Source organism: Protopterus annectens, chromosome 2.part1 (assembly GCF_019279795.1).
Source record: "Protopterus annectens isolate FY-2018-M chromosome 2.part1, PAN1.0, whole genome shotgun sequence".
Classification (NCBI taxonomy): Eukaryota; Metazoa; Chordata; order Ceratodontiformes; family Protopteridae; genus Protopterus; species Protopterus annectens.
The window spans coordinates 992884189-992897166 of record NC_056729.1 but is presented as its reverse complement, the minus strand read 5'-3'; positions in this window follow the sequence as shown (position 1 = coordinate 992897166).

Genomic DNA, 12978 nt, shown 5'->3' with positions numbered 1-12978 from the left:
TATTCACATGTGGCAGGCATCACACATGGTAACTATTGAAAGTCACAGGTACATATGTGTATTTGGCACACACATACATCATGTGTTCATTGCCATAACCAGTGTAATCAATGTCATGCATTATTGTGAGGGACAACCCACACACATGGGCATTCTGTGTGTGCACAACACACATGGCATGTCTGTAATCAAAAGCCATACATAATTGTGATATCATTTAGAAAGGGGTATGTGCATCCTGTAGTGTGTTTTTCCAGTTGCCAAAAGGGATATATCAATCATACACACTTACCCCCCTTCACACACACTTGCCACCTGCTGGATTCAAACCCATACCTAACTATGTTAAGACGCTAGAGACGGACACATTAGCACAGCGCGCTATTCGCATTACTGGGGGATTTTCTTTCCCCTGATATACTTATAGGGTGCTGACATCATCAGAGTTTAGAAAGTGGAATGATCATCCTGTGGTGTGTTTTCCCAGTTGCCAAAAGGGAAGTTTCTTTCATACACACTTACTCCCCGTCACACACACTTGCCACCTGCTGGATTCAAACCCCTACCTAACTATGTTAAAATGCTAGAGACGGACGCATTAGCACAGCGCGCTATTCGCATTACTGGGGGATTTCCTTTCCCTTGATATACTTAGAGGGTGCTGACATCATCAGAGTTTAGAAAGTGGAATGATCATCCTGTGGTGTGTTTTCCCAGTTGCCAAAAGGGATGTTTTTTTCATACACACTTACCCCCCGTTACACACACTTGCCACTTGCTGGATTCAAACCCCTACCTAACTAGAGATGGACGCATTAGCACAGCGCGCTATTCGCATTACTGGGGGATTTCCTTTCCCCTGATATACTTATAGGGTGCTGACATCATCAGAGTTTAGAAAGTGGAATGATCATCCTGTGGTGTGTTTTCCCAGTTGCCAAAAGGGATGTTTCTTTCATACACACTTACACACACACTTACCCCGTCACACACACTTGCTACCTGCTGGATTCAAACCCCTATCTAATTATGTTAAGACGCTAGAGACGGACGCATTAGCACAGCGCGCTATTCGCATTACTGGGGGATTTTCTTTCCCCTGATATACTTATAGGGTGCTGACATCATCAGAGTTTAGAAAGTGGAATGATCATCCTGTGGTGTGTTTTCCCAGTTGCCAAAAGGGATGTTTCTTTCATACACACTTACACCCGTCACACACACTTGCCACCTGCTGGATTCAAACCCCTACCTAACTATGCTAAGACGCTAGAGACGGACGCATTAGCACAGCGCGCTATTCGCATTACTGGGGGATTTCCTTTCCCCTGATATACTTAGAGGGTGCTGACATCATCAGAGTTTAGAAAGTGGAATGATCATCCTGTGGTGTGTTTTCCCAGTTGCCAAAAGGGATGTTTCTTTCATACACACTTACACCCCTTCACTCACACTTGCCACCTGCTGGATTCAAACCCCTACTTAACTATGTTAAGACACTAGAGACGGACGCATTAGCACAGCGCGCTATTCGCATTACTAGAGGATTTCCTTTCCCCTGATATACTTATAGGGTGCTGACATCATCAGAGTTTAGAAAGTGGAATGGTCATCCTGTGGTGTGTTTTCCCAGTTGCCAAAAGGGATGTTTCTTTCATGCACACTTACACACACACTTACCCCCTTCACACACATTTGCCATCTGCTGGATTCAAACCCCTACCTAACTATGTTAAGACACTAGAAACGGACGCATTAGCACAGTGCGCTATTCGCATTACTGGGGGATTTTCTTTCCCCTGATATACTTATAGGGTGCTGACATCATCAGAGTTTAGAAAGTGGAATGATCATCCTGTGGTGTGTTTTCCCAGTTGCCAAAAGGGATGTTTCTTTCATACACACACACTTACCCCCCCTTCACACACACTTGCCACCTGCTGGATTCAAACCCCTACCTAACTATCTTATGACACTACAGACGGATGCATTAGCACGGCGCGCTATTCGGATTACTGAGAGAATCCTTTTCTCCAATATACTTATAGGGTGCTGACATCATCAGAGTCTAGAAAGTGGAATGATCATCCTCTGGTGTGTTTTCCCAGTTGCCAAAAGGGATGTTTCTTTCATACACACTTGCCACCTGCTGGATTCAAACCCGCACCGAACTATGTTATGACACTACAGACGGACACATTAGCATGGCACGCTATTTGGATTACTGAAAGAATCCTTTTCTCCAATATACTTATAGGGTGCTGACATCATCAGAGTCTAGAAAGTGGAATGATCATCCTCTGGTGTGTTTTCCCAGTTGCCAAAAGGGATGTTTCTTTAAGACACACTTACCCCCCTTCACATACACTTGCCACCTGCTGGATTCAAACCCCTACCTAACTATGTTATGACACTAGAGATGGATGCATTAGCACAGCGCACTATTCGGATTACTGAGAGAATCCTTTTCTCCAATATACTTATAGGGTGCTGACATCATCAGTGTCTAGAAAGGGGGATGAGCATCCTCTGGTGTGTTTTCACATTTGCTAGGGGTAACATTTGGACCGGTGTGAGCATGCCCAGTTCAGCCTTCCCATGGCATGTTGTGTGAAAGATGTCTCATTTATCTAAGTGTGTGAGCATGCCCAGTGTGGGCTTTACATATGTTGAACTCTGCAGCCCATCACATTTGTGGATGAGTGTGACCTTCAACAAATACCTCCAGTTTATGGTTGTGTGTTCTGTGCCATGTTGTGTAGTTACTGTCCGAATGCTTTTTGTGTGAACAAAACAGGGAGTATACTGTGCCTGCAGGTTTTGCATGGGATACTTTGCACACAATTGTCAACATCCGTTCATACTGACCTAACACTGTAGCACTGTCTAGTGTAGTGTTTCAGTACTTTCACTGTGGTGGTCAGTATCCTGGGCTTTAGTCCTATCACTGCTTTACATTTCCATAGTGTGCACAACAGCCTGGTTAGGGTCCAGTTGTGCACATCTGCACAAAGGCAGTGCCTCTACAGACCCTGTTAATTGCTGCCCCATAAGCTTAACAAGTGTAGTCTGCAAATCTATGGAGAGGATCATAATTGAGCTCATAAACAAAGATATAGGGGACATGCAGACATTGTACCCATCCCATTTTGGCTTGGTCAGGAGCAGATCATGCCTTTTGTACTGGGTTGACATCTTCAAATTGGTCACTTAGGCAATTGTTGGGGAAAGGCAGTCCATACAGCCTACCTTGGCCTTGCAAACACTTTCAATACAATACCCCACTCAGGTATTGTGGAAAACCCTAACAACTGAAATGTAAACCCATATGTCACAAGATGGGTTGCAAACTGGCTTAAGGACGGGACCCACAGGGTTAGAGTTGCTGGCACTATGTTAGACTCCAGGCTGGTCACAGGTGGTGTCACACAGGGCTCAGTCCTTGGCCCCCATTGTTTGTCATGTACTTCCCAGAAGTACAGGCCAACATGGGAGGACTTTGGATGACAATGTTAGCAGATGACTGCACACTGGGCACCATAGTGGACAGTGCATCACACACATATATCCTTCAGAAGGGACTCACAGTAACTGATAGCTGGTGCCAGGGCCATGGCCTGAAGTCAAAGTGCACAACATGTGTAGGCATACCCTTTAGGAAAAGCAAGGTGACCCCAAGCTACCATACAGGTGGCAATCCTCTAAGCACAGAGGAGGTTATCATGGACCTGGGGACCCAGGTTGACAGTCGCCATTCTTCTGAGACTGACATTGCTAAAGTGGCTAGGAAGACCTTCTACATTGCCCACCTGATCAGGATGGGATTCACATCCAGATCTAGTGGGTCATTGTTCCCCTGTACCCTTCACTTATCAGACCGGTGATCGAGTCGAATGCCCTATTCTGGCTGTATCTCACCCAACATCTGCAGCAATTGGAGACACCCTGACTGTCCCCCACCTAAAGGATCAAGGAACCCCAACAGCTGTCATATGCTGCCAGATTGAAGACACTCACACTCTATTCACTCACATACCGTCTGCTTAGAGGTGACGTGCCTGACATGCGAGGCCATGTCCAAACAGAGATTAATGGACATGCTCCACCTCAGACTCAGAAGATCCACCTGAACCACTAGTGCAGGTGACTTACACCTTAGCAGGGATGTATGTTGGACATGTTGGAGGGATGGAGTTATCACTCGGAGACTCCCTATGCTGTGGAATACAATCCTGGTCCATTTGAGGCAGAGCACCTTGCTGGCTGTGTTCAAGAGGTATCTTGACCTAATGCTAGTCGGAGAATGTGTTTGTCCATCAACACATTGTAGTGTAGTTTGCCATGTCATATGTCTTGTTTAGTATACTGTGCCTCTGTCTACCTGTGACATAACATTGATACCCAGGGTAAACCTCCCATCTCCCATCCACTCATTAGGATTCCTGTTGAGGGGACTCAACCAGTGTCTCTATGGACAACCTGTACTGATAGTTTACTCATGTGTGGGGGTGGCTTCTGTGTTTTGGATAATGCAGTACAGCCTGTCCTATATATGTCAGTGCTGGGGTTCAGGTCCCTCATGTGCATAGCTCCCTGCCATTCAGATTGTACAAGGTGCAGCATGTGCATTGATTCCAGCTTGGACATGGCTTTCTACATCAGGCACAGCTTGCATCTGGGTGGACAGCATGGCAGTGTCTGGAGCTGCACTCTGTTTAATCAGACTACACATTACATGTGTTCCAGCTCTGTCATACTCCTGGTGAGGTACTGTTGTGGACTTTACAGGTGCTGGATGTGTGTGCATGAGGTACACCCCACAGGGGCTGTTGTGGTCATTTCTAATGCTGATGAAAGATAACTGCAGAACCAGAATGACCTCCCCTTAGCTAGATGTCAGACAGCATGGACCATACAATCACAACTGAAAACAGGACCCTCTCCACAAAGGGAAAGTGTCCTGTCTGGTGGACCCCAGCCATAAACTAACTGTATGACAGATGAGGGTTACTAATGCAAGACAGAGCTACATCTCCAAAGGGAAGACAGCTGTGATCAGCACTAGTAGAAAGCTACATTATCTCATAAAGACATGCAAGGTCAACTTGGGGACATAAATCACCAAAGACAATGAAGGTAACCACACTGCTTTCTTCAGTTATGTCAGACACCTGGTTGTGAACCCTCGGATATGCTCAGAGTTGGTACACAACAACATATATTCCAGTGACCTGACAGATATTGGCAACATTCCCGCGGACAGCTTCAGTGCGATTTACCCCCCTCCCTCACCCCCAAAACAAGATAGTTATCACTGCTGTATGTAACCTCACTGTCATCTTGGATGTCCATGTGAGAGCCGCACTCAGCAAAGACAAGTACACAGCATCCATGGGACCTGCTGGTATCTCCAGTTGCATGCTATGTGAACTCCAGAAGGGGCTGGACCCATATATACAACTGCTATTTAACCTTAGTCTTGCTACAGGATATGTACCTGAACACTGGCATACGGCAACAGTGGTCCCACTCCACAAAGGAGATGCCTCCACAGACCATGGCGACTACCACCACACAGGCTTAACCAGCCTTGTCTGCAAAGATATGGGAGGAGTCATGGAGCTCTTACACAGACACATTACGGACCTACGGACCCTTGTTCCCACCTAGTTCAGCTTTGTACAGGGCAGATCCTGCCTTTTGCACCTTTGCACCCGAAAAGTACCTACCATGAAGATCAGGGTTCTTCAACACATGTCATATGCTTCCAGAATAGAGGAAGTCCAGCTTTGTTCAGTGTCATACCGCATACTTACAGGTGACCTATGCCTGACATACAAGACCATGTCCAATCAGGATTAGGTGGACATGCTCCACTGCAAGCAATCCAAATCCACCAGAGCCATGAGAGCTGGGTATTTGAACCTCAGCACATACATGTATAGGACATGCTGGAGGGACAGAGTCATAACTCAGAGGCATCTCACACTCTAGCAGAGTATCCCAGTTCATGTTTGACAGAGTCCCTCACTGACTCTCTTCAGGAGACATCTGGACAACTGCATATGAGACGGAGGCACAGACTAGACAGAGACACAGTCATGTTATTCAATTACGTAAGGGGGTCATAATGTGTCACTACTAAGTCAGAGGCACAATATTCAGAATCTATTCTGTACACTTATTACCACTATAAGGGGTGGCAATAGCCACATCACTATGGCTAGGCTTATACATGCACTAGGGCAGATAGCCTAGTAGTACACTATGACACTATGAAACACCGGTGTATGTGTAGCTATTGTCAATCAAACAGTATGATGTGGCTTGGGGAGCTTGATATCTCCCTGTATTCCAACATTGTTTTGTCTATTCCTTCTAGCATGTCTAGGGATCAGTTGCTAGTGTCCTCTCCTGCTCAGCTGGTGAACCTGGGAATATTGAGGCACTGTTACAGTTGCCTCATGTACACTGACAACCCTCTCCTTCTGCCATAAAACACACATACATGTGAGAGATGCAACTATATAGCCAAAGTGGAGGCTGAGCTCTCTCAACATAGGACTAGCAAGACCAGAGAGAGGTGAAGGTAACCACACACACATCTTTAATCCAGTCTCACATGGCACTGTCACAACTTAAGATCATACACATAGACACACAGAGACACTCTCGGAGGCTCTGATCAGAAGTCTACCAGAATGGCAGTGGCCACCACAGCAGACACTCACACAACTGCCTCCACAGGGCACAGCACATGCAACACATTGACCACAGAGTCGGTGTGCCAAACAGTCACAGCCCTTAAGGCCAAACACAATGCCAGACACACTTGTCATAGGTGACTCCATAGTCAGACACACAGATGTCCCACTCACCAGATCAGGTACAGAGGAGGTCACAGTAAGCTGCCTATCGGGCACTGGAATCCACCACATAATGCAAGCACTCAGGTCACTAAACTGCAAGTACAGGTCTGACCCAGTCATAATCCATGCTGGTGTGAACGACCTGAGATGTACCTCCCTGGACTACATGGAAAGAGACATAGAGGATCCCTCTGATTATGTAGGCCAGGCAGGTATGACCCTGACCTTCGCAGTATCCTACCTTCACCAAGTATGATTCCACATAACCAGAGACAAGATGATCAGCTGTAGTATTTTGCTTAGATTATGTTGTCATTCTAAGGGAGTTCAATGTTTGTCTGCCTGGGATGACATGCTGGACAGGCCATGGTGATTTGCAAGGGACGGCTTGCACCTGTCACCCTGGGCTTCGGATTTCAGATGATGCTCTTGCCACCCCATTGTGCCTTTTTATGCAAGATTCAGATTCTACACCTACCACCCTAGAACACAGTAAAGGAAAGACACTAAGGCTAATGCTGCTCAATGCCCAAGGTCTCAACCTCAAGCTGCACACACTCTATGCCCTTCTCAGTATGTAGCACATTGATGTCTGTGCTGTGCCTGAAACCTGGTTCACAGCTTCTGACAGCACCCCGGCACTATCGGGTGTTACCTCATATCATGCATTCCGGCACCAGCATCCCGACAACACCAAGAAGGATGGTGGGTGTCCATATTCATCAAGGACACCCTCACCTCATGGTTGGTGGCAACACACGATGCATCGGAGACCATCCAGGTGCCAGTCACCGTAGGCAAGACTGCTCTGCAATTTGTAGCATGTTACATGCCACCCGCTCAAACTCAGGTACCTCACACAGCTATCCTGCAAACACTGAAGGGGATAAATGTATCTCCAAACACCATCCTACTGGGTGATTCCAACTATCCACATATAGACTGGGATCACTAATCATGCCACAACACTCTAACACAAAGGTTCCAAGAGTTCATACACTGAAATGCCATGGAACAACTGGTCCACATCCCACCCACACCCCAGATGGGAAAAGAAACGGTGAAGACCTTCTCAAATGCCGACTTCACATTTCTGAGGACTGGTGTGGTCTCTTTCAAGGCCCCCAGGCCAGCGGACACCATTACCCAAGCCACTGTATCACTTAGAAATGCCTTCTACCAGCACCTCCAGGACTGCATGGTTCAGGCAATCCCAAAAATAATGACTCTTTGTACCACAGGCAAGCATCCAGTCTGGTGGACCCTAGCCATAAACAAGCTGTACAACACAAGGAAGGAGCTACTACGAGATAGAGCGTAATCCATAGGGGGGAGGACACCCCTGCTTATTGTGAGTAAAACACTGGGTTCCCCCATACAATCATCCGAGGCATGTTTTGAGAGTAAACCCACTCAGGACTCCAGGGACAATCATGAGGCCTTTTTTACCTATGTTTGAAACCTGGGAGGGAACTCCCAGATATGCTCAGACTTAGTTCAGAATGATGTTGATATCACTGCACCTCCAGACATTGGCAACATACTGGCTGACAGGTTCAGTGCAGATTTCTCCCCCCCTCCCCCCAACTGGGGGGGTATGTACACCAGAGGATTGTAGCCCCCCAAACATCTCCACTGCTGGGGTGGGAACTGCTCAATCCAAGGCAGAAAACACTTTATCCATGGGACCAGATGGTGTCCCCAGTTGTGTGCTCCATGAACTCAATGAGTAATTACACCCGCAGTTAGGGCAGCTGTTTAACCTTAGCCTCATCTCAGGATATGTTCCCAAGGAGTGGCATACAGCAATGGTGGACCCACTTCACAAAGGAGGTGCCTCCACCAACCCCAGAAACTACCATCCCATCAGCTTGACAAGCCTGTTCTGCTAAGCTATGGAGAGGATCATAATGGGAATTCTAAATGAAGACATAGGGGACTTGCAGACATTGGATCCAATCCAGTTTGGCTTTGTCAAGGGCAGATCATGCCTTTTAAACTTGGTTGACTTTTTCAAAACACTCACCCAGGCCATTGACGTGGGCAAGGCAGTCCACACAGCCTACCTTGACCTGGCAAAGGCTTTTGATACAATACCCCACTCAGGTATCATTGAAAACATCACCAGCGTAATTGTGAACCCATACATCACAGCATGGGTTGCAAACTGGCTAAGTGACGGAACACACAGGGTCAAAGTTGCTGGTTCCAGTTCACACTCCAGAGCTGTCACAAGTGGTGTCCCACAGGGCTCAGTCCTGGGCCCACATTTGTTCAGTATCTACTTTTCAGAAGTACGAGCAAACACAGGAGGATTATGGCTGACAAAGTTTGAAGATGACTGCAAACTGGGAAGCATAGTTGGAAACCCATCTGACACAGACATCCTTCAGAAGGGTCTCATAGACACAGATAACTGGTGCCACAGCCATGGCCTTACATTAAACACTAAACAATGCATAGCCATACCCTTCAGGAAGAACAAGGTTACCACTACTTCCCATCTAGGTGGCAATCCTCTAAGCACAACGTAGGTTATCAGGGACCTGGGCACCCAGGTTGACAGTGACCTTTTGTTTGACACTCACATTGCTAGGGTAGTTTGGAAGGCCTTCTACATTGGCCACCTCATCATGCAGTGATTCACATCTAGATCAAGGGAGGTCATTGTTGCCCTGTACTCATCACTCATCAGACCAATGATTGCATACAATGCCCCATTCAGATTGGATGGGCCCACAAATTCCTCGACAGGAGGTGAAAGGGTCTCAAACATATTTCTTATGCTGCCCGACTGAAGGAATTCCAGCTGTATTCAGTCGCTTACTGTCTGCTCAGCGGTGACCTGTGCCTGACATACAAGGCTATGTCCAACCCAGAATTAATGAACATGCTTCACCTCAAGACCTCTACATCCATCAGAACTACAAGGGCAGGAGACCTAAACCTCAACACAGATATTAATAGGATGTGCTGGAGGGACAGATTCATCACCCAGAGAGTCCATATGCTGTGGAACAACATCCTGGTACATGTGAGGCTGAGCACCTCACTGGCTTTGTTCAAGTGAGATCTTGACCAATGGATGGGAGATTGCAGGTATACCCCAGGGATAACCTCAGTATCACTGCTTGACAGAGGCACAGCAAAATAATGGGCATATTATCCATCAACTTGCAGGGGTGGCAGAAGCCACAAAACTCTGGGCTAGGCTTATTAATGCCCTAGGGCAGATAGCCTAGTATGAACCTATGAACCTATGGACATAGGCCTGGGGCAGTTCCTGCTATTAGGACAGTGGTCTGCAGCAGGCTATATAGTAGTAGTCGGTTTTAGCCATTGGTTTTGACCATGGCTATTCCATGTTGCTTCTTGTTGTGGTACAAACATGGGTGTGTGGTTATCCATGCTATTTATTGCTAGTCACCCTCATTTTGTATCTTGTTCCATGTTTTTGCACATGTACATCACTGTATGATGTGCAGCTGTTTCCGCAGGGTCATATGCGTGGATATGGATGTTAGTTGGGGTCCTCAGGTGTGCATATTGTACATGATATTACATTACTTAACACATGGCATTCATGCCTCAGGTGGTGCTGCAGGGCCACCTCTGTCGGATACACATACTACACTCCCTGTATGTTTGGAAGCAGGTTGTGTCATGTTAGGCATCCCTGTTACTGTATGAGTGAGTCAGAGCGGGTATCAGTCCCAGTGTTCCTATTGACCAAGCGTATGTGCTATCGTTGCCTCTTTGCCAAGGCCAGGGCATACTGGGCATGCCTCCTTCTGCCTACTGGGACAAGGTCAGGTTGTTCCTCCTCCGAGTCACCCCCTGCCTGTGGTGGCCTTGGCAATGGTGGGGATGTTTGGCCCAGCCCTGTGCTGGTCCTGCTGCAGCTGTTTCCGCAGGATCATATTATGTAGCATAGCACATATCATGATCATTTGGGTACATGTAGTTGGTGTGTACTGCAAAGCTCCACCAGACGTGTCCAGACACCGGAACCGTGACTTGAGCAGCCCAAACACACGCTTTATGATATTACGTGTTTGTGCGTGTGCCTCATTATGGCGTTCCTGTTCAGGTGTGTGTGCAATTCTGATGGGTGTCATCAGCCACGGCTCAAGTGCATAACCTGCATCCCACACTAGGTGTCCGTGTGGGAAGTCCCCATTGGCAAATGATTGGTACAGCTGCGTCAGATGCCAGATGTGGGAATCGTGGTAGCTCCCAGGGCAGCCAGCACACACATTCATTATTATGCCCTGGGCATCACACACGACCTGGCAGTTGATGGAGGGGTATCCCTTGCGGTTAATGTAGGCTCTACCCCGCTCACCGGGCTGGTGCTTTGATGCGTATGTGCGTGCAGTCTATTGCACCCAGCACCTCAGGGTATCCCGCTATTTGCTGGAAGAGACGCATATTGCTGGCCACAACCTCACGGTCATTAGGGACATATATATGATCACTGACATGTGGTGACATGGCATCCAGGAACTGGTGCAGTACCCTGGAGGCTGATGCCTGTGATATCCCCATCATATCGCCAGTTGGTCTCTGGAAGGTACCTGTTGCTAGTATTCTTAGGCCAACACATACCTTGGTTTCCACTGGGATGGGTTCCCCTCTGTTGGTTCTGTGTGTGAGGCGTGGCCTGCACAGCTCAACAATCTGCTGCAGGAGCTCTCTGTCCACTCTATAGCGCTCTACTATCTCCAGCTCATGTAACCCATGGTAGGTGACCCTGGGCCTGTATACTCTTCTCCTTCTCCTCACTCTAGGTTGTCTGTCAGCATCTGCATTGTCACCACCCTCAGCAATTTGCCTATGCCTGACTATAATAGCTATGGCAGCCCCTAGCATTTCTGCTCTGAGTTCAGCTTTTTTCAGTTTTCAATTCTGATAGCTTAGTTTCTGGCAGTATCTGTTGTGAGAAACAGCCTGCACTGCTCCTTGCAGTGTTTTAAGTGCTGGGTTGGGCTTCTAGTCTGCCTGTGTAATTGCCTGCTTCTAATTGTTTCCACCAATTAACTCCAGTAGTATCCTCTGGCAGTTTACCTGGATTTTAGTTGTTTCCTGTTTCCTCTCTGTTTCCTGAGGGGGAGCAATGTGCACACCAGCTTAAACACGCTCACAGTCACTTAAACGCACGCACACATCCTTACACGGTGTTACACGCGCGCACACATCCTTACACGGTGTTAGCTAAGCTGATTCATGCTAAAACGCAGACACTGCCTTACACACGTGCACGCCAGCGCAAACCGTTGTAAATAGTTTGCAACACGCTCCCACATGTTGAACCTGCCTTACACGCCACAAGACACGCCAAGATGCATCGATATCAAGAAACTTTGAGTGTAGGGATAGCGTACCCTCGATTTCTTGACTTTCCTAGTGTTCTGTTGGGACACACCTCCCTCCCTGATGTCTGTCTGTCATCTGTTACCTTACATTGCCCTCCAATCTGGTACATTTATTACTATCCTCCCCCCCCCGTGATGTCACCTACCTCTTACTCTGTTCCTCCCCTTCTCTAACTCTTACACTACTCAGAAAGTGCTCATTACCTATGTGGCAGTGTGATTCAGCATTGTAACCCTCATTTACATAGGATTGCTTAGTAATGCTTAGTTACATGTCTTACACGGAGCTTCCCCCCCTTGACAACCACTGAACGGAGGCCATATTGTTTTTGGTCTGCAAGTCCCTCCATTGACATTCAATGTAATACATATATCCCACAATTGTGGGCTTATAAGCTTCGGTTTTCAGTTTTAGGTAGCGCACCCATTTGCTGGTGTGCTGCAGTTAAACACAAAAATCCCGTGAAAAAAAAAAAGTTATATAACTTATTTTTGCAACACTTTTTCATGCCAATGGCCACATATTTGGCCATTGGCATGCTTAATGAAACATATGCACCCTTTATTTGGAGCTGACATAGCTCCGTTTTTAATTTTGCAGAAATGTACTCAGTTGTCAGCTGAGTACATTTCTGCAGCTAACACGTCCGTTACACAGACTGGTTTTGGCTTCCTGGATCGCTCAAATACCTCATTTGCATATCTTGGAGCTGCAAATGAGGTATTGAGCATTT